At 39.9% G+C, this 19253-nt stretch overlaps 1 long non-coding RNA gene across 1 annotated transcript; it reads right to left on the minus strand.

Moving 5' to 3' along the window:
- Positions 1-7656: 7656 nt before the first annotated feature.
- LOC137246943 (uncharacterized) lies at positions 7657-17446 on the minus strand. The gene is made up of 3 exons (XR_010951743.1): positions 17300-17446; positions 16912-17058; positions 7657-8787 (listed from the first exon to the last, which is right to left on the minus strand). It is a non-coding gene; the product is annotated as an uncharacterized lncRNA (long non-coding RNA).
- Positions 17447-19253: the final 1807 nt, after the last annotated feature.

The following is a 19253-nucleotide window of genomic DNA, read 5'->3' on the forward strand; positions in this document are numbered from 1 at the left end:
CGCTTCATTGGAAGTAATCCGGTTCGTTGGAGCTAGGCAAGTACTTTTTCACGTTCCGTTGGCTATCAAAGGTTTTTAGGATATGATAACTACTGATAAAACGCTGTACTTGAGATAAACGGTAGACGGTCCTAACCATACAATGTTCGAAGTGTCGGTTGAAAGCACTTCAAAGGGTCAGAATTAGAAATAGTACCGTTTCTCAATGAGACAGTTTTGCGCTTCATCGGAAGTAGTCTGGTTCGTTGCAGGGTGGGAAGTACTTTTTCGGATTGAATCCGGTTCGCTCCCGGTACTAGCACCTTCAAGTACTATCCCGACTGCCTTGAACTTTTTGTATTTTCTTCCGTTCTTCCGTTGGCTATCAAAGGTTTGTTAGGATATGATCTCTATGATAGCTTCTGATAAAACGCTGTACTTGAGATAAACGGTAGACGGTCGTAACCATTTTGGAGAAATAAGCAGGGGACACAATTTATCTACATACATACATAAATACATTAATGTTAATTAATAATTTTACCAAACTAAAACGAGAATAATTCAGCAGCGTTGTCGTGTTATTGTCAATCGACAATGAGTTCTATGTGCGTGTTTGCCGTCGGGAAAATGTTGTGATGTGTTCTGGAAATTTCTAAAACATAGAGTAAGTTGGGTAAATATGGATAACCCTTATCTTTTTGGTGAAAAAAAGCTATATTCAAAGCTATTCAATTCGTTTTTTATTTTGAAATTTTTCGAAAATATTGCGAATTCAGCATGCAATAACAATTAGTCAATAAAATAAAATATATAAAAGATATTTGTTTAAGCGACTTAAACTATGACTTTTTTTCTTTCGTTTGTTTCATTAGCCATTGAGTGTGCTTGTAATTCTCAACTTGTTAGTGAAATATTCTAAAGATATAGTTTTAGTTTTTAATTTAAAATTGCGGTTGTTCGAGTAGAATAATACCTCAGAGCCCAGTGCTCGCCTCCATATCACATTTTTTAAGGGTTCTTCAAATAGAAGATGAGGTGGCTCATTAGAGCGAAACCTCAGAGCCCCAAGTGCTCGCCCCCAATGGATAAATACAAGAGGTTCTTCAAATAGAAGATGAGGTGGCTCATTAGAGTGAAACCTCAGATCCCCCTGTGCTCGCCCCCAATGACTAAATACAAGGGGTAATAGGGGTTTTTCAAAGCAAAACAAGGTGGCTCATCCCGCAGCCAATACCTTGGAGCCCCCAATGAATAAATACAAGGTGTAACAGGTACATAGGGACCTCTCTCTAAGTAAAATAACATACAGTCCATTAAAATAATAATTTATAAAATAAAAAAAAGATAATAAATTTAAAAAATGCTTGCTTGCAGTGGGCTTTGAACCCGCAACCCCAAACGTGTGAGCCGGGTACGTCATCCACTGTGCCACGACTCATACGCCTACAAGCGCATCAAATTACTCCCTTATAACTCATATTAAACTGCTCGCCCTCAACTGCACCACGCTTAGCTAATATTATTAAAAAACGTATGGCACTTCAATTTTAGCCATAGCAAAAATGTGCGGATAATATGGACCATCCCGTGTTAAATATGGACTACGGTGGTCCATATTAATATGAGTTTAGGAGCAGAAAAATTCGCAAATGAAATATTCTTTTTCATTTCCTGAACAAAGTTCATTTGGCCACATTGCGAGGATGTAGACGGTTCCTAAGAAATAGGTTCAATTATATTAATATTTTGGTCTGAATCCGGCAATTGATCAGTGTATGCAGGTGATACAGAAGTTTGATTACTGTTTTCTATGCTGCCTACGGGTGCTTCAACTTTTTCTGATGCCAAAAAGTCATAGTCGTTAAATATTTGACTATTAAAAGTGTATCTTCCTGCTGAAGAAAACCCTTTGACAGCTGTCTCACCGCTCTGAGCTTTCACGTACGCTCGACCAAATAATTCAATAACGTCATATTGAGCCAATGCTTTAGCATGATTTATAATCTAACACCTGATTTCCTCGGTCAGATATTTTTTCAAAGGCCCCATGAAGGAGTTGAATTTGGTGTCTTGAGTGGGGAGGAATCGTGAGAATGCGTACGTGATTTTTTCTTGCTAGCTCTATGATTTCAATGTTTCTTGTAAGACTTGTATGGTCATTTAAAATTAGTAATACCGGAAATGATTCAGAAGGTTTAACTACTTAAAGGGAGTGCTGGAACCATTTGGTGAATAAATTATTTTGAACCCATCCAGAGGGATGATTAGCATGTATGGATCCAGGAGGTGTTCCTTTCATTGGAAGTGGATTGTCTCTTTTTCGGGGAAAAATTAACATGGGTGATATGAACGATCCACCTGCACTCACACATAAAATGGCTGTAATGAAAGATCCTCTTTCAGCTGAAGCAAGGGCACGAATTTGCTTCCTGCCTTTCAGAGCCAAATTCATCAAAATTATAAACACTTATTATTGGGGGAAAATTTGTATGTTTCCATCTCTCTTTGTAGCAGATCAAAGAAAATTGCAACATTTTGTGTAGAAAACCCCTTTGCTCGAGCTACAGATGTACACGTTGGTTGACGGAACGATAAAGACGCCTCTTGAAAAGCTGATCTTATGTCATATATGTCATTGCTCGTTAGACCGAACAATTTCGCCTCCTTGAGCAATATATATTCCACAAGAGAATCATCAAGTTCTGGAGGCAGCTGCCACAACTTCATCAATAGGAGGTCCATCATCAGCAAATAAACGGGGCAATGTGGTTTTAGGTACATTATATTCCTTACACTACTTCAGAAACCTCATCTGCTTCACTTTTACATCCGAGATTGCCTTAATCACATTCTCCTTGGTCCACGTCTGTCGTTTTTTGGAATCTTGAGTCGGATTTGAAGTCATTTTAATCCTTAAAAAAAAAAAAAGAAATAACGTTGCTCGTCTTAATAAAAAGTTGTCAAATATGGCCTACTGGTCCATATTATCAACATCGTAATGGGCCATATTGTCTGCACTAAGCCATTTTCCAAACTTTTACATTTTTCTACAGATTACGAGTTGTTCATTAAAATTTAATTCCACTTCCAGAAATATATATTTATTCACTACACTTTTAATACGATACTGAGTGGCGCTGTGACGAAAAATGTACGAAATGAATTCACAACGTGGCTTCTTGGAGTTGCGGTTCAGAGTATATTAATGTTGGCCATAATATAAGCATGGGCCATATTTACCGAACTAACTCTACAACAAATTTAAACAAGCTGCAATTTCAGTTTGAACACAACAGTGATGCAGTCGAGGATAGTCTAGGAATGCTTAGCCTCTTGCCGATAGCCTCGACGTATTTTACGATGAATGCTATCGCGGCTTTCCTGATCCTAATGGCATTTTGTGTCGCTCTACGATCCACAAACTCCGCGTACACAAAAATTGTCGGAAAACTCGATACATTTGACTAGACCCACATAAAATTTTGAATTAAAGTAGGAAATCTAAGTTAACTGTTCAGCTTATGGGGTGTACCACAAATTGTACAACATACACGAAAGTTTTACCGCGCTTAATGAGTACGACCCGTGTTGGTATCGCATACCTACTTTCTCTGGATACATCTTTGGTATCTTACCTCTTTCGTTTTAAATGAGAATAGGTATCGAGCAAAAGGTGGCATCGAAACAACATTTGATGCGGGGAAGTTGAAAATATATCTGGAAACCTTGAGATTAGTGGGTCATAATAAACGTTTGAAAACTTGTGTCTTCCTACTTTCTCTTTTAATTACATACTTACATATGTCAAACCTAGTTCAAATACGTATTGGACTGCTTCTTTTTCAAAAGTTCACCTCTTTCAATGTCCCTCTCTTTACCATCTTCTTTCTCCCCCCGTCTTCATTTTTCTCTCCCTGCTATATCAAATACCCGATATCTATTTTATCAGTTGGGGAGATTAGCTAAATTTTGTTTGAAATGTATACAAATTGGCTCGCGGTATGAGGGAATGCAGAATGTGAACGGGAAGTAAGTGTACGCGTATTCTTTCGAATCGTTACGCTATAAGGGGAAATTTATAATGTAAGCGTAAGCGTAGGCACCCTCATTGTAGTTAGTGTTGTTCCAATATCACCTTACTCAGATTCGCAATATCTTCTTAACCATGAAAACCTGGCAAATGAAAAGTTTGTGAGGTTGCCACGGCTTACGAGGGATTTTCGAGCCTTCATGTGTGGGCTTATTATAAAAACATATTGTTTTGATTCATTTACTTATAACTTTAGAACGAAGAAAATAAGTCAGGTTCTGGATTTTTTATTTTGAATACTCGTCTTTGAATACCTCACCAAAAAAATGAGGTCCAGTTTTCACAGTGTCGCATTTCTTACTTTTATTTTAAATTTCATGTGAGTCTTGTTAGATTTACAGACTCCTTCTATTATTAATTAAAATCTACATAGATTTTTTTGTACCAGCTGGTTTATAGCGGAACTCAAAATGCTCAAAATCTATCGTTTGTCCAAAGTCGAGGAACTGATTGGATCTTATCACTGCGGCTTCTGATTTGGTAAATCCCCGATACGTACGATCCTACAGAACACTCTGAAATGATTCCTATCGGCAACCGTATTTGGAAACAGAGTACGTTTGGATTGCCTATTTACGCAACGGCCAAATTCGCCCAAGCGCCAATCATTAATTTCTTCTGAAAAATCCAAAATGCGGTCTCTTTTTTGAAGCCAATTTATGAACGGGATTTATTATTCTTTTTGGGAAATTTTCAAATGGAAGCTCGAAATTGCCAAATGGTGAGGCAAAATTAACAAAACAACGTTATTTTACTTGAGTAATCGATACTGCGTCAACGTACTCGATAGCTAAGAAGGTACCTGTACGAGGTTATCGACTACGAAAATTAGTTACTCGTATCGGATTGCAAGGAAAGAAAAGGAATGAAAAGAACAGGAAAGGAAAGAAAATAACCAAAACCTGTTGGTGTGCTATCAATTACTTACCGATGAGTTATTGGTTTGTTATCTATGGGTTATAGGAGTGTTATTCATTCCTGCACGAGGAGTGATCAGATTGTAACGGGTGTGTTATCGACCAGGTAAAGACGAGTTATCGGTCTGTAATTGAAGTGTTATGAACTTGCAGTCGATAAAAAAGGCTATCAATGAGTTACCTATATTTTATCGACGTTCTTTCGTTTTGTGATAGAAAATTTGAAAATTTTTGATTTCCTATCACAAAGTTATCGATTTACTATCGAAAATTTATCGATATAGTATGAATAATTTTTGGATTTGCTAATGAAAGAGTGTCAATTTGTTATCGAACGTTTACCGATTAGTTATCAAAAGTTATTGATTTTATAACGAAAAATTTTGTCACCGAAAAATTTTATCGATTTCTTATCGCAGTGCTAGAGTCTTCTTATAATTTGCCGAGGCTTTCAACAATGCCTCTAAATGGGAGATCATGGATGTTCTTAATTACATTGAAGTACATTCAGCCATAACCAGATGGATCGGCTGGCAGATGATGTTGCAATTGTCACAAGTGGAAAGTGTCTTCTAACACTTATTTAGCTCATTTAAGGGATCGGGAACTTTGGGATACACATACCTGGCCATCGTATGTCGGGTTGACAGCCAATGCAGAGAAGGCGGAAATGGTCTTGTTTTATAAGAGGTACACGATTGGACCAGGCCTAAGCTAGGAGGGATGACCCTGCAGGAGAAACCTTGCACAAAATATCTAGGAATCATTCCAGACAGTTAGCTGTCGTCGAAGCTCAACGTGGAAAAGAGTGTGAAGACAGCTTCGACGGCAGTTTATGCATGTAAAATATTGCTAGGGTTTACGTGGGGTTTATCCCACGCTCTCTCTCATTGGGTTTTTAGAGCGATTGTAAACCGTGTACTCAACTATGGAGTCCTTGTTTGGTGGACTGCCAACCTTACTCAAAAAATTAGAGGGGGTATGCAGGCTATCAATTCTTAGCATCACGGGAGCCCTGAAAATAGCCACGACGGCTGCACTGTATGCCATTCTGCACATTCCACCTGTAGACCTCGCGACAAAGAACATAACATTAACAACTGCAACGAAGCTCAGTGCCTCGAAGCTGCCTGAGTGCAGACCATACGGCCATAGTAGTACAGTGTCATCAATAACAAGGCGAACAGACTACCTGTTTCCGTATCTGCACTTCGAAGGGTCTCTTAGAGCCACAATAGAGGTGAATGGTTGCCGCAAGGCTGCCGAAATGGCGGACGAGGATATACACGGTTACACCGATAGTCAAAACATAGTGGAAGGAGTGTGGTCTGCCGTGCTGATCCGGAAATAAAGCTGCCAGATCACTGCAGCGTTTTCCAGGCGGAATTAGTAACCGTAACCAAAGCAGTAAAAACACTGGAAGAAAATAGCTTAACCTGCAGCCGCGTCAACTCTTATATTGACAGCCAGCAGCAATTAAAAATTTAAAAGTGTGTTAGTGTAAGCAATCCCTGGAAAGAATCGGGATAGGGAGAAGCATACATCTATATTAGGTCCCAGGGCATATGGGAATAGATGGGAATGAAAAAACAGATGGACTAGCTAAAAAGGGCGCATCCCTTGAAGCTTGCTCCATAGACGTCTCAATTAGATTGGGTGAGATTAAGAGAAGGCGAGAGATGAACATGATAGACCAAGCGGGAAAGGCGTGGGTCCAAGCGCGGGGCTGTAAAGTGTCGAAGATTGTGTGTAGGTCATACAACCTTAGACTAACAAAATTGCTTCTATCGTTAAGAAGAGAGGGCTGTAGACTCATGATGGGTATTCTGACTGGACACTGCCTTCTGGCGTCACATGCTTTTAAGTTAGGCTTGATCAGTGATAGTGTCTTGACGCGAACCAAAAACTCCGAAAGTTTGATCGGTCAAGTTTCAATGGAACGAAAATAATAAAAAGGTTGGTATTAATGTTACGTATAAAGGTGCTTTTAATAATTATATATTATTTGTAATAAATATAAAGGTGCTTTTAATAATTATAAATTATTGTTTAATATATATATATGTAACAATATTTAATTACAGGTTACCTTGTAAAATCTGGAACAGGACGGCTGCGTGCGATCGGTAAGCAATCAAAATCCAAGTGGCGGAAAACTTATAAAAATGTTAGCACCGGTTGTTGTCGAACGGTTTATTCATCTGTGCGATGTTTTAACATAGATAGCTTAAACCGTTCGATCACCTCTGTTAACCTTGTTGAAACAAAAAGAAATACTAGGGCTACCCCAAAAGTATAAGGTTTTGGACCGCCGGTCTAAACATGCCGGCCTCCTTGCGTCACGCAACCCTGAACTAGAACCGAACGCTTGCACCGCCGTGTTCCATTGACTACTGAAGGCTACTTCTTATTATCTAAGTATTTCTATCGCCTAGTCCTGGAACCTTGTACCTAGGCTAGAGAGAGAAAAGAAAAAAAAATAGGAACAAAGGTGGTTTCAAATTTCAATGGCACATTTATTCATTAAAAAAAAATCAGATAAGAATGCATATTCAAAATTTACTGTGAATTCATTTTTAGGTTCATCTGAATATAAATGCGAAAAGAAAGAAAAAATGATAAAATAAATAAAAAAAAATACGTATAGTTAGCACGCGCCCGACAGGACCCATCCAAATATAGTATTTTGGGCCAGTAGTGGACCCAGTATTCCAGCTGGAATGACCCCTAGAAAAATTTTAGGAAAAATGTCTGCCCCCAGCACGAGACGAACTGGAGCAGCGCCGTGGAAGCGCGGGTCCGCCAAACGTAGATTTGAATATTTCCCCGCTATTGTGGCATCTAGTGTGGTTAGTGGCGTGCGTCGATTGAAGTTCCGGAGGCATACTGCGTGCGTGGTGATGGTCGTGGATTGACCATGCTTCCCGCGCAACTTGATGAAGCAGCCCATCTGGCGATTTATGTAGGTCACACCTAGCTGCAGCTCTCGCGCGAAATCTTCGCTGATTATTGAGGTGGTGGCACAGGGATCGATCAATGCCCTCACGAGATGCAGACGCCCTCGGGCTTCAATTTTCACCACCGCGGTTGGAGCCACTGATGTGAGGGACTGAACTGGTTGTGGTGGCGCTCTTACTGGGGCCACACATCCGGACCGGAAATTCCTCGAAGGCGTGAGGTGGAATGCTGACGATTCCACTCTCTCGTGTTGACGGTGTTTACGGGATCTCTGTCGGGCTTTTGCGCTCTTTCTATTAGACGGTTGGAAAGTTTTCATTTCCAATCCGCTGGTTCTTCTTATTTCGTGCTGAAGTTGCGGTCGGAAACGCTGAGGTTCCGATCCGCCGACTATAGCTGGGTGGAATGCATGTGATTCCACTCCAGCCAGGTTTTCTAGGCGGAAAGCGAACGTTTCCGCTCCAGAATGAGTATCGTTTCCTACTTCAGAGGCGTACAACGAGATTGCATCGCTGTCATCGGCGTCATTTCCCTTGGGTCGTGGTGGTCGTCGTTGGCGTTTTGGTGCTTCCCCAATGTGGTCTATATGGAGCATTGTGTGATGGTGCTCGCTGCATCGACGGCATAATCCCTCGTTGGTGCATTGAGATGCGAGGTGAGCCTCTGATAAGCAATTAGTGCAATAATTATATATGTGAGTATCGCGTAAACGTGCGGCTGGTTCTTTCGCCCGGAAAACTGGGCATACTCTAAGCGGGTGCCGGTTACCGCATACACGACATACCAATGCGTAATGGTTTGCTTCAGCCCGTTTGCGAATGGTGGTGAAACGCGTCATTTCTGTAAATAATAATTTTTCCATTGCAGCGATTTGCTTTTTTTTGTTTTTGGTGGCGAGCAATATTTGCATGTTTGACTCTCTTATTGATGGTTGGTGGAAACAGGGTTAACTAATTTACTAGCAAAATAGCCATTGAGCTATTGTCGAACAAGTTCATTTGGCTAACAAATGATATCCTGGCGCCCTCAACACAAATCCAACGAAGAAAGAAAAACGCTTCGAAAAATGCCCTAGAAAATCTCCCACACATGCCATTCATTCAGTTCTATACATTTATCTTGATGTGCACCCAATTCTTGGTCAAACTTAATCGTAATGGTCAGTGACCATAACGATTGACCGAAAAATTGATGGTATCCAGTGCCTATACTATCATGCAAATGTATCGAATTTAGTACATATTCGATAGCATATGCATATCCCTATAATGATGAAGCCGGAAGTTTTTGATTAAAAGTGAAACGTGTCGGTTTAATGTTTTAATGTTTTTACGTGCGGGTGTGGTTTTCGCGTTTGCGACTTTGGATTTCCACGGGAATCCAAGAAATAAGTCTCGTGAGTGATAGTGAAAGTATAAAAAACTGAAATAATATGAGGAAAGTGAAAAAAAATGTGCGCCTTTAATTAAGGCAAAATTGATTCCTCAATCAAGTAAAAGAGCCTGTAAGGCCATTGTTTTCGTTAAACACACAATAAGTGGCGGTGGTGTGATTTAGTTTTGTTGTTGTGCATAGTGAAAATGAAATAATGAAATGGCATGTTCCTACGGCACTTGTGTGTTAGGGTGTTTCCAAAGAAGTTTTTTTTTTTTTTGCTTGTGAATTCCCTTTTTTTTGTGTTAATAAAGGTTAGGACTGGAACGACCAGTGAAACTAAAATAGGTAATTCTAGAGTTTAGCTTGCTACTGCGCCAGGGTGTCCCAAATGTTGTGAGAAAAATTTTTTTTTTTTTTTATTGTGCGCGGTTTATAAATGACGGAAAAGGGTGAATTCAATGGAATTGGTAGCGGATAAATATTTCTTGAGTGACGCTGCCTTTACCATTGTGATATCCTTTCCCCATCCTCCAATACACTTCGCGAAAGAAAAGAGACAGGAAAATTTACATTTTAAGGGCACCCTTATAGTGCAGTTTTAGCAACATAAAACGGATTAAGCTAGGTGACTACGTTTGTATGTGCGGTAGAGTGTGTGGCCCCCTAAGAAAAATAAATATTTTGCACTTGCAAAAAAAAAAAAAAATAAATTGTTTTCTGAAAAAGTAGATTTTCGAGGTCAGTCCAATGCGTATGCACGCGGTATGTATCTTTGTACATATGATAATGGTGACTACCCAGCAGGCAGTCTGTTCGGCCATGAGCCGAAAAAAAGCCCCGAAAGAAGTGAAGTTAAAAGGTGAAAAAATATTATTAGCTGAAGTTGCTAAAAATGTTCGGCACCCTTTTTTTTCACTTTTAAAGGGACAAGACAAACCTTTGACGTGCATGCATTAGGCTGGACCATACAAATTTTTTTTTTTTGATATTAAATATTGTTTGTACCTTCTTTGCTTTGTGCTTATTGTGTCTGTAAATTTGGGGTTGTCGTATCTTCGGTTTCTGCACTATTCGACGGTAGCAATACCAATTTGACGAGCGGTCTTGTCACTTCTCCTCTCTCAGTTAGGACATCTACCACGCGTACCCGGTTGTCGGAACCAGGGTGTAATTTGACAACTCGCCCTAATCTCCATTCATTGGGTGGCAGGCTGTCCTCCCGTATGACCACCATGTCTCCCACTTTTATGTTGGACTTAGAATGTTTCCACTTGGTCCGCTTTTGAAGTTCTGAAAGATATTCTGTTTTCCACCTTCTGCAAAAGTTCTGATGCAAAGCCTTGAGTTTTTGCCACCTGTTCACAATTGAGGCCGGGTTTTCATCGACGTTGATTTCCGCAGGGGCTAGTAGGTGCCCTCCGACTAGAAAATGCCCTGGTGTTAGAGGTTCAAGGTCTGATGGCTCATTTGAGGCCGGACTGAGGGGTCGTGAGTTAAGACACGCCTCAATTCTGCATAATAGTGTATTAAATTCTTCGAAGGTGAACTTTTGGCTGAAAGCTACCTTTTTGAAATGGGCTTTGAAACTTTTCACCCCAGCTTCCCACAGCCCCCCCATGTGCGGAGCCCCCGGTGGTATAAAATGCCAAGTCAATGCCTGATGGGAATGTTTGGAAAGTGTTTGGGTGCGGGCGTCAGCCAGAAAGGCTTTAAATTCCGCCTTAAATGCGCGTGACGCTCCGACGAAATTGGTCCCGTTGTCTGAGTAGACATTTCTGGGGCATCCACGTCTGGCGACGAATCGAGCAAAAGCTGCTGCAAAGGATGAGGTGCTCAAGTCGCTAGTGCCCTCTAAGTGGATGGCCTTAGTCGAAAAGCACACGAACAGACAAGCGTAACCTTTGGAAATGCGACACCCGCGCCCACTATAACTTTTAATATCGAAAGGGCCTGTGAAGTCCACCCCGGTATTAGTAAATGCGCGCGAGAAAGTCGTTCGCTCCTGGGGAAGAATACCCATAAGCTGATTTTGGGCGCGTCTCTTATGGATTGTACATATTTTGCAATTGTGAATGATTGACCTAATCAGGGTTTTCACTTTTATAATCCAGTACTGCGTTCGAATAATACGCAGCATGAGTTGGTTTTCACCGTGGAGCGAATCCTCATGAACAAACTGGACAAATAGACGTGTAAACCTACAATTGTATGGTAGTATTATTGGATGGCGCTCAGGATAAGGCATATCTTTGGATGCGCCGAGTCGCCCGCCAACCCTTAATACTTCGTTTTCATCAAGGAAAGGGTTAAGTGAAAGGATTTCACTTTTAGACTCAAGTGATACTTTGGCTTTCAATTTCGTGATCTCTGATCCGTAATGTTGCTTCTGAGCTAGTTTTATCAGACGGTTCGTCGTTGTTTTAATTTCATCGGATGAAATTAGACAAGAGTCCGGCTGGCTAGAAGCTCTTGTTTTCGGATGGGTTCTTTGAAGGAATCTCAAAATATACGATATTACCCTCAAAGCTCGCGAAAGACTGGAAAACCTGTCAAGAATATCACTAATGTTGTCATTAATTGTTGCTGCATGAGCCTGCACTCGTTTTTCCTCAACGTTTGTTGTGAAGTCCGTTTCCTGGGTTGGCCACTTTTCCTTATCTTCTTGTAGCCAAGAAGGTCCCTGCCACCACAGAGTGTTGTTGATCAATTCTTGAGCTAAAACGCCTCTGCTCGCTAAGTCTGCTGGATTTGTAGCTGAATCCACGTGATACCAAGTCGAATTTCCTACTTTGTCTAAGATTTTTGTGACTCGATGAGATACAAAAGTAGACCATGAACATGGGGGTTTGCGTATCCATGCCAGTACGATCGTCGAATCAGTCCAAAGATGTATCGTAGTGTGGCCGAAGTCCACATTGTTGGATATCGATTCGATGATTTCAGCTAGTAGTACCGCCCCGCAAAGTTCCAATCTTGGGAGCGAAATGGTTTTGACTGGAGCCACTCTCGTCTTTGCTAAAAGCAGGTTAACAAGTATGCCGTCATCCCTTTCCACGCGCAAGTAGACTGCTGCGGCATATGCCTTTTCAGATGCATCACAGAAACCGTGAATCTCGACGTTTTCAGTTGGCGAATAAAATACCCATCGAGGAATCCGTATCTGGTCGATTTCCTTGTATGTTCTGGCAAAATTGTGCCATTTGTCTAATGTGGAAGGAGATAACGTTTCATCCCAACCAGTACCCTCGAGCCATATATTTTGCATAATAATTTTTGCGACAATAATTGTAGGAGCTAGCCACCCTAATGGATCGAAGAGTTTCGCTATAGTTGACAAGACTGTCCTTTTGGTGAAAGTGGAATCTTCTTCTATTGACTTTGCTATAAAGTAGAATTGGTCAGAATGTGCATTCCACCTAATGCCCAGAGCTTTCACGCTACTGGAATCCTCGAATTCTAAAAAATCTTCGCTCAGTAGATGAGCTTTTGGAATGCCTTTCAATACTTCGTTACTATTCGAGGTCCATTTACGTAAAGGAAACCCGGCTGATTTCAATGTCCCTGAAACTTCATTTCTTGCCTTTACCGCGGAGGCAATAGTATGACCACCGGAAAGCACGTCATCTACGTACATATTTTTTCTCAAAATGTTAGAGGCAATTGGATGAGAACTTTCTGAGTCATCCGCCAGTTGGAGTAAAGTCCTTATTGCTAAATAAGGAGCGCAATTTATACCAAAAGTAACCGTTTTAAGCTCGTAGAGACTGATTGGTTCATCTGGGCTTGGGCGGAAGACTATTCGTTGGTACTTTGTATGGTTAGGCTCTACGAGGATTTGCCTATACATTTTTTCAATATCGCTGTTGAAAACATATTTGAAAAGTCTCCAGCGAAGAATTAAGGTCGGTAAATCCGACTGAAGCACTGGGCCTGGCATAAGAATTTCGTTCAGACTGACGCCATTCGAAGTTGAAGACGAGGCATTAAAAACCACCCTAACTTTTGTTGAAACACTCTCTTCTTTAATAACAGCATGATGAGGCAGATAATAATTGTCCACAGCGTCAGCTGACTGTATTGACGTTATTTTCGACATATGACCCATTTTCTCGTACTCCATAAGTACTCTATTATATTCCCTTTTCAACTCTGGGTTTTTTCTAAGTCGCGTCTCAATTTTGTAAAATTGAGAGCACGCGATTTTCAATGAGGGCCCCAGGCAAATATCTGCAGGAAATTCCGCTCTGAACGGAAGGGACACGATGTATCTTCCTTCTGAGTTTCGCTGCGTTGTGCGCTCGTAGAGTTCTTCGCATATTTTCTCTTCTACTGTGGGGGATTTTGCCTTGGATATATCCTCAATTTCCCAGAATGACCTAAGCTGAATGTCTAAAGCCACTTCATTGAAAAAGGAAACCCGATTATTATTAGTTGGGCTGGCTGCATCAGCACGACCAGTCAGTATCCAACCGAAAACTGTTTCTTGGGCTAAAAGTGTGCTGAGAATGTTTTTCTTAATCCCGCCTAAGATTATTTGCGGGTAGATGTCTCCGCCCAGAACAAGATCGACTTGTTCATTGACAAAGAATCGTTTGTCCGCCAGTACAAGGTCAGGGAATGCCTGTTGTGTTAATGAACTGACGTCATGTGTGGGTAAATTGCCTGTCAATTGTGGCAAAACTAACACAATAACATCAATTGATATAAGTGGGTCAACCGGTGACCGCAGTTCTATGGCACATGCCTCTTTTACCTGCGCAGAGATTGAGTTATTGATGCCCGAAACTTGGGCATGCATTTTCCTAGTTGGCAGGTTGATTCTGCGTCTGAGTCTTTCTGTAATGAAAGAGCATTCAGAGCCAGAATCTATGAGGGCTCTTGCCGAAAAATCTGTACCATTATAGCGAATGGTTACACGAGCCGTTCCTAGTAATACACCTCTACTAGTATTCGCGAAATTTGATTTCATATTAATTGTTTCTCCTGAACCTTTTGTTTTTTCCGAACTGTGGCGTAATCGCGCTTGTTTCGACGTAGACGCCGAAACATCCAATGATTCTACAGCCGCTTTCGCCGAAGAAGGCTTCGTTTGAGCTGTCTGCAAATGCAGAAGGGAATGGTGTCGTGTATGGCACGTGCTGCAGTTGTGTGAGCTTGTACACTTTGACACGGAATGCCTCGAAGAGAGACAGTTCAAACAGCAGTTGTTACGTTTGATAAAGGAAACCCTTTCAGATGGTGTCAAATTTCTGAATTTCTGGCATGTGTGGATTTTGTGGTCGCTGTTTTTGCACATTTTACATGCGTATTTGGCGACTGTGGTTTGGAATGACCCTAACTTTTTAGGCGGTGGTTCAGAGGAATGCTTGTTGCTTTGACCCTTTGGTGGTTTCGAAGGCTTGATTCCTCTTAAACCTGAAACCGATTCTAAGGTTTGGAACCTATTTGTGAGGAATCGATCCATATCCGCCCACTTGGACGTTTCAGTTTTATTTTCTACTGATTGTTCCCATAAGGACAGGGTAACATCAGGTAGCTTTGTTGAACAGAGGTATGTGATTATCGGATCCCAGTTAGAAATGTCAATACGATGACTCTCTAATGAGGATATACAATTGTTAATATCCCTCTGTAAACGTTTAATGGACGCGCCGCATTCAGTTTCAACAGCATGAAGATTGAAAAGAATTTTTAGTTGGGTGTTGACTAAGATTCTTTTGTTCTCGTACCTGTCACACAAATTTTTCCAGGCTACATTAAAACCATCGTTTGTCAATTCGCACTTCTTGACAATTTCGCGAGCTTCACCTTGTGTCTTTTGGATGAGGTAATAGAGCTTTTGAATTGGCGACAGGTGCTTATTTAGTATATAAATGGCCGTGAACATGTCACGAAAGGTTGGCCATGTCATATAATCACCTTTGAATACATCGGTATCACACGGTGGTAAATGTAGGTTGCGTGGAGCGAAGGAGGTTTCACTTTCCTTCTCTACCTTCTCCAAATTTTCCGCCAGGTCATTTATTTTCGTCATGCACCGTACATAAACGGAATAGCATGATTTATTTTTCTTTTTAATTGCGGTAATGTCTTTAGCGCTAATGTCCTCGGCCACTAGCAGAGCTTCGAAAGCAGCTTTGGCTTTCTCCCACATGGACTTCAACTCCTGCTGCTGAATTTTCAGCGAATTTTTGGAGTGTTCGCTTGTGGGTTTGCTTAAGAATTCGATGTCGAATTCAATTACCGTGTCTGCTAGGCGGTTGAATGCTTCCATTTTTACTTTATGCTTGGAAAATTTGAAATAATTTGAAATGCACCAAGCTTTTGTTGTTGCAAATCTTGCTTATTTTGACAGAGACAGAATCTGTATCGAGGTAACCCGCTTTATATTATGTTTATTAAATAGCAATAACCACCAATAAATCGTAAATATGTTAAAATGATTTAATTTTTATAAATTTATTGGAAAAAAAATCAACGAAAATAAACGTTTTTTAGGAGTGTGAAAAATGGACTGTAATGTTACATTTCACATGTGTGTATATGTATGTGTTATTATGTTAAAAAAAATTATTGCTCGCCAACCAAACTTGAATTATGTACTTGTGTATTACTGCAAGCACTAAAGTTATGGGAATAATTTTTCAAAGCTATTTTCCCAAAATTAATTTTGTTTCTTTGGAAAGTATTTAATTTAATAACGTGAAGTGATTTTGTGAACAAGCTTTTGTAATTTCAAATGCTGAGATTCAAATGGAAAATAAGTGAGGTTATGCCCACAGTGTAGTGTTGTTGTTTGTGGAATATTAAAGCGTAAGTGCAAGTAACGAGAAGAAAAAAAAATAAATGGGATTTAAGTGATCTCCGCAAGAAACTGCTTGCAACTTGTATTGTGCTTATTCCAACAACAATAATTGTACAATGTGTGAGTGTGTGTAACTCAGCAAAAAACCTTAAGCTGTGTCAGGTACTCCTTACCACTGGTGGGGAGTAATACCTGATATTCAAAATGGGCTATTTGTAAAAAAAAAAAAAAAAAAAAAAAAAAAAAAAATCACTGCAATTTACTTGTGGTGAAAAAATTTTTTTTTTGCTATGCTCACTAAATCACTTGCATGTATTTTATTTTGCAAAATACTCCAAGGTTTTGTAAAACTGAATTATCGAAAAAAATGAAAAATGGAAACGGTGAAGTGATTTTGTGTGAAAAAAATTCTGCCGTGCAAATTTAATTAAAGTGGGGTTATGACCACCGCGCAGTGTTGTTGTTGTGGGAAGTGAAGAGGATATGAAGAGCAAGTCACGTCTAAACTCCAGAGTCAGTTGGATTACTTAATCCTCAACAGAAAATTACGTGCACTTCTCTATCACTCTCAAACACTGATTTGTACAAGTACGTGTGTGCGTGTGACACTGAAGACCCTTAAGCCGTGTCAAGTATTCCTTACCACTGGTGGGGGGAAATACCTTTAAATCACAGAACACTCGTTTCACCTTTTACCTTTCACAAAAAAATATTTTTTTTTTCTCACTTTATTATTTATATAAAACTATTCATGTGCGCACTGATAATTTAAAACCACTTACTTTTAATTTTATTGTAGTTGTCGTGGATTGTGTACTTCGATAAAAAATTGCTGTTGTTATGCCTTGATTAAATTCAGCCGCTGGTAATTTGTTTTATCAGAACTGGACTCCAAATTCTCGGTTGGCTAGCAAGGATTTCCACTGGTGCTGGAATTGCAATTTGTAAGGCGTTGTAAGGACCAAATGTCTTGACGCGAACCAAAAACTCCGAAAGTTTGATCGGTCAAGTTTCAATGGAACGAAAATAATAAAAAGGTTGGTATTAATGTTACGTATAAAGGTGCTTTTAATAATTATATATTATTTGTAATAAATATAAAGGTGCTTTTAATAATTATAAATTATTGTTTAATATATATATATGTAACAATATTTAATTACAGGTTACCTTGTAAAATCTGGAACAGGACGGCTGCGTGCGATCGGTAAGCAATCAAAATCCAAGTGGCGGAAAACTTATAAAAATGTTAGCACCGGTTGTTGTCGAACGGTTTATTCATCTGTGCGATGTTTTAACATAGATAGCTTAAACCGTTCGATCACCTCTGTTAACCTTGTTGAAACAAAAAGAAATACTAGGGCTACCCCAAAAGTATAAGGTTTTGGACCGCCGGTCTAAACAGATAGCAAATGTAAGAAGTGCGGGTTGGAGGAGGAAACGATCGATCACGTTTTGTGCTCGTGCCCTGCGCTGGTAAGTCTAAGACTCCAGCTATTAGGAGTGATGCAGCTGTCAGATCTAGAAGCAGCTAGTGGCATAGGCATACGAAAGCTTATAGTAATTGCCAAGAGGATGGAGTTATTTTATAACATAGGTCCTGGTTTTTGAATGGGTTTTAAGTTTGGTCGTTAAAGAACTTTTGGTGACACTACGAACTTATTCAGTTTATTCAGTCTACGTGAGCTCCTCATCGAACGTCCCGTTCAACCTAACCGAACCCATCGGAGTGCTACCAACTTGATATCGTCGTATTAAATTGATAACACATCTGTAACCCGTCGATAGCATCCCAATAAGAAGCAGATGACTCGGCGATAACGAGGCGACAAACTCGACGATCTTCGACAATAAGCCGATAGCACAACAATAACTTATCGGTATCGGTTGTTACTGATAAGAAGCCGATGAAGCTCTTTTCAAAAAATTCGAAATTATATGTTTTTGTACAAGTTACATCTGTTGTTATTTAACTGGGTGAACTCTACACGGTCGAATCTGAAACATGTTTGTACTACGTATATGACCAAACCAAACTAAGATTATACTCCTGAAGAAAAAAAAAGAAAAATCTAGTGGCGCTGGCCCAGTTTCCAACCGAAGTACCGAGGATTTCAGTAGATTCGTCTATCTACTGAGCTATCACATCTTTTGTAAGAAAACATATTTGACGAACATTAGTATCACTAAGTGATACTCACATCACTAAGCGGTTATTAAATAAAGGCACATCAACAATAAAGCAAGCTGCCACTCTTGTACGTAAACAAATCATTCATCATCTACACACATACATACAAGGCAACGGAGAGTTACTCATAAACACATGTAATCATCAGCCGAAGTAGTACTCACGCATATGGCTATGCCAGAGACTAAACTAGAAATATACATGTACATATATGGCTGGTAACCAATCATGAAGTTCGCGAAGTTACTAGACCTTAGGAGAAATGGGTGGACGAGGCAACAGAGAGTGTAAAAGCAGCGAAAGCTGAGTAGTCAGTATTCAGTTTTGATTTAAGCACGCTATTGGTTGTGAAGTATTAGTGTTATTGTGAAGTACTTTCAAAGTAGTCTAATAAAGACCATTTTGCATTATTTAATATAGGAGTTATTTATTCAACAGCTTAGCGATTCGAACGTTAGCAGAAGGTTTCAAATAAGCGGAATTTCACTAAATTCGTTACAATATCATAAGACCTTATATCACACACCTAGATCAAAGCGGCGATCAACTAAAAAAATCACAATGTTCAGAAAATGTGCGTCAATGCAATTTTAATTTTTCAAGAAACTTTTTCACGCTGATTAGTAGAAGTATTAGTGGTACTCATAACTTCGAAATTTCATATTTTTGATCTAGGTGTGCGATGTTTCAAAAACGAATATATGACTTTCAGCACTTTTCACAAATGAAATTTTAAATTTTTAAATTTTAAGCACCAAGTTTAAACTCTTGAGCATTGTGAATGAAACTTAGTGTGGTATTTTATCTGTCAACTGCCTGACAGGATGTTCAATATGACTACTTTTTAGCGTTTTGACAGGGTGTTCAATATGGCGGCGCCTATCTCCAGCGGGTGATAGAAAGAGATACAGAATGAGACAGCGGTAGTCAATT

The sequence above is a fragment of the Eurosta solidaginis genome, chromosome 3 (genome assembly GCF_040869045.1).
Source record: "Eurosta solidaginis isolate ZX-2024a chromosome 3, ASM4086904v1, whole genome shotgun sequence".
Classification (NCBI taxonomy): domain Eukaryota; kingdom Metazoa; phylum Arthropoda; class Insecta; order Diptera; family Tephritidae; genus Eurosta; species Eurosta solidaginis.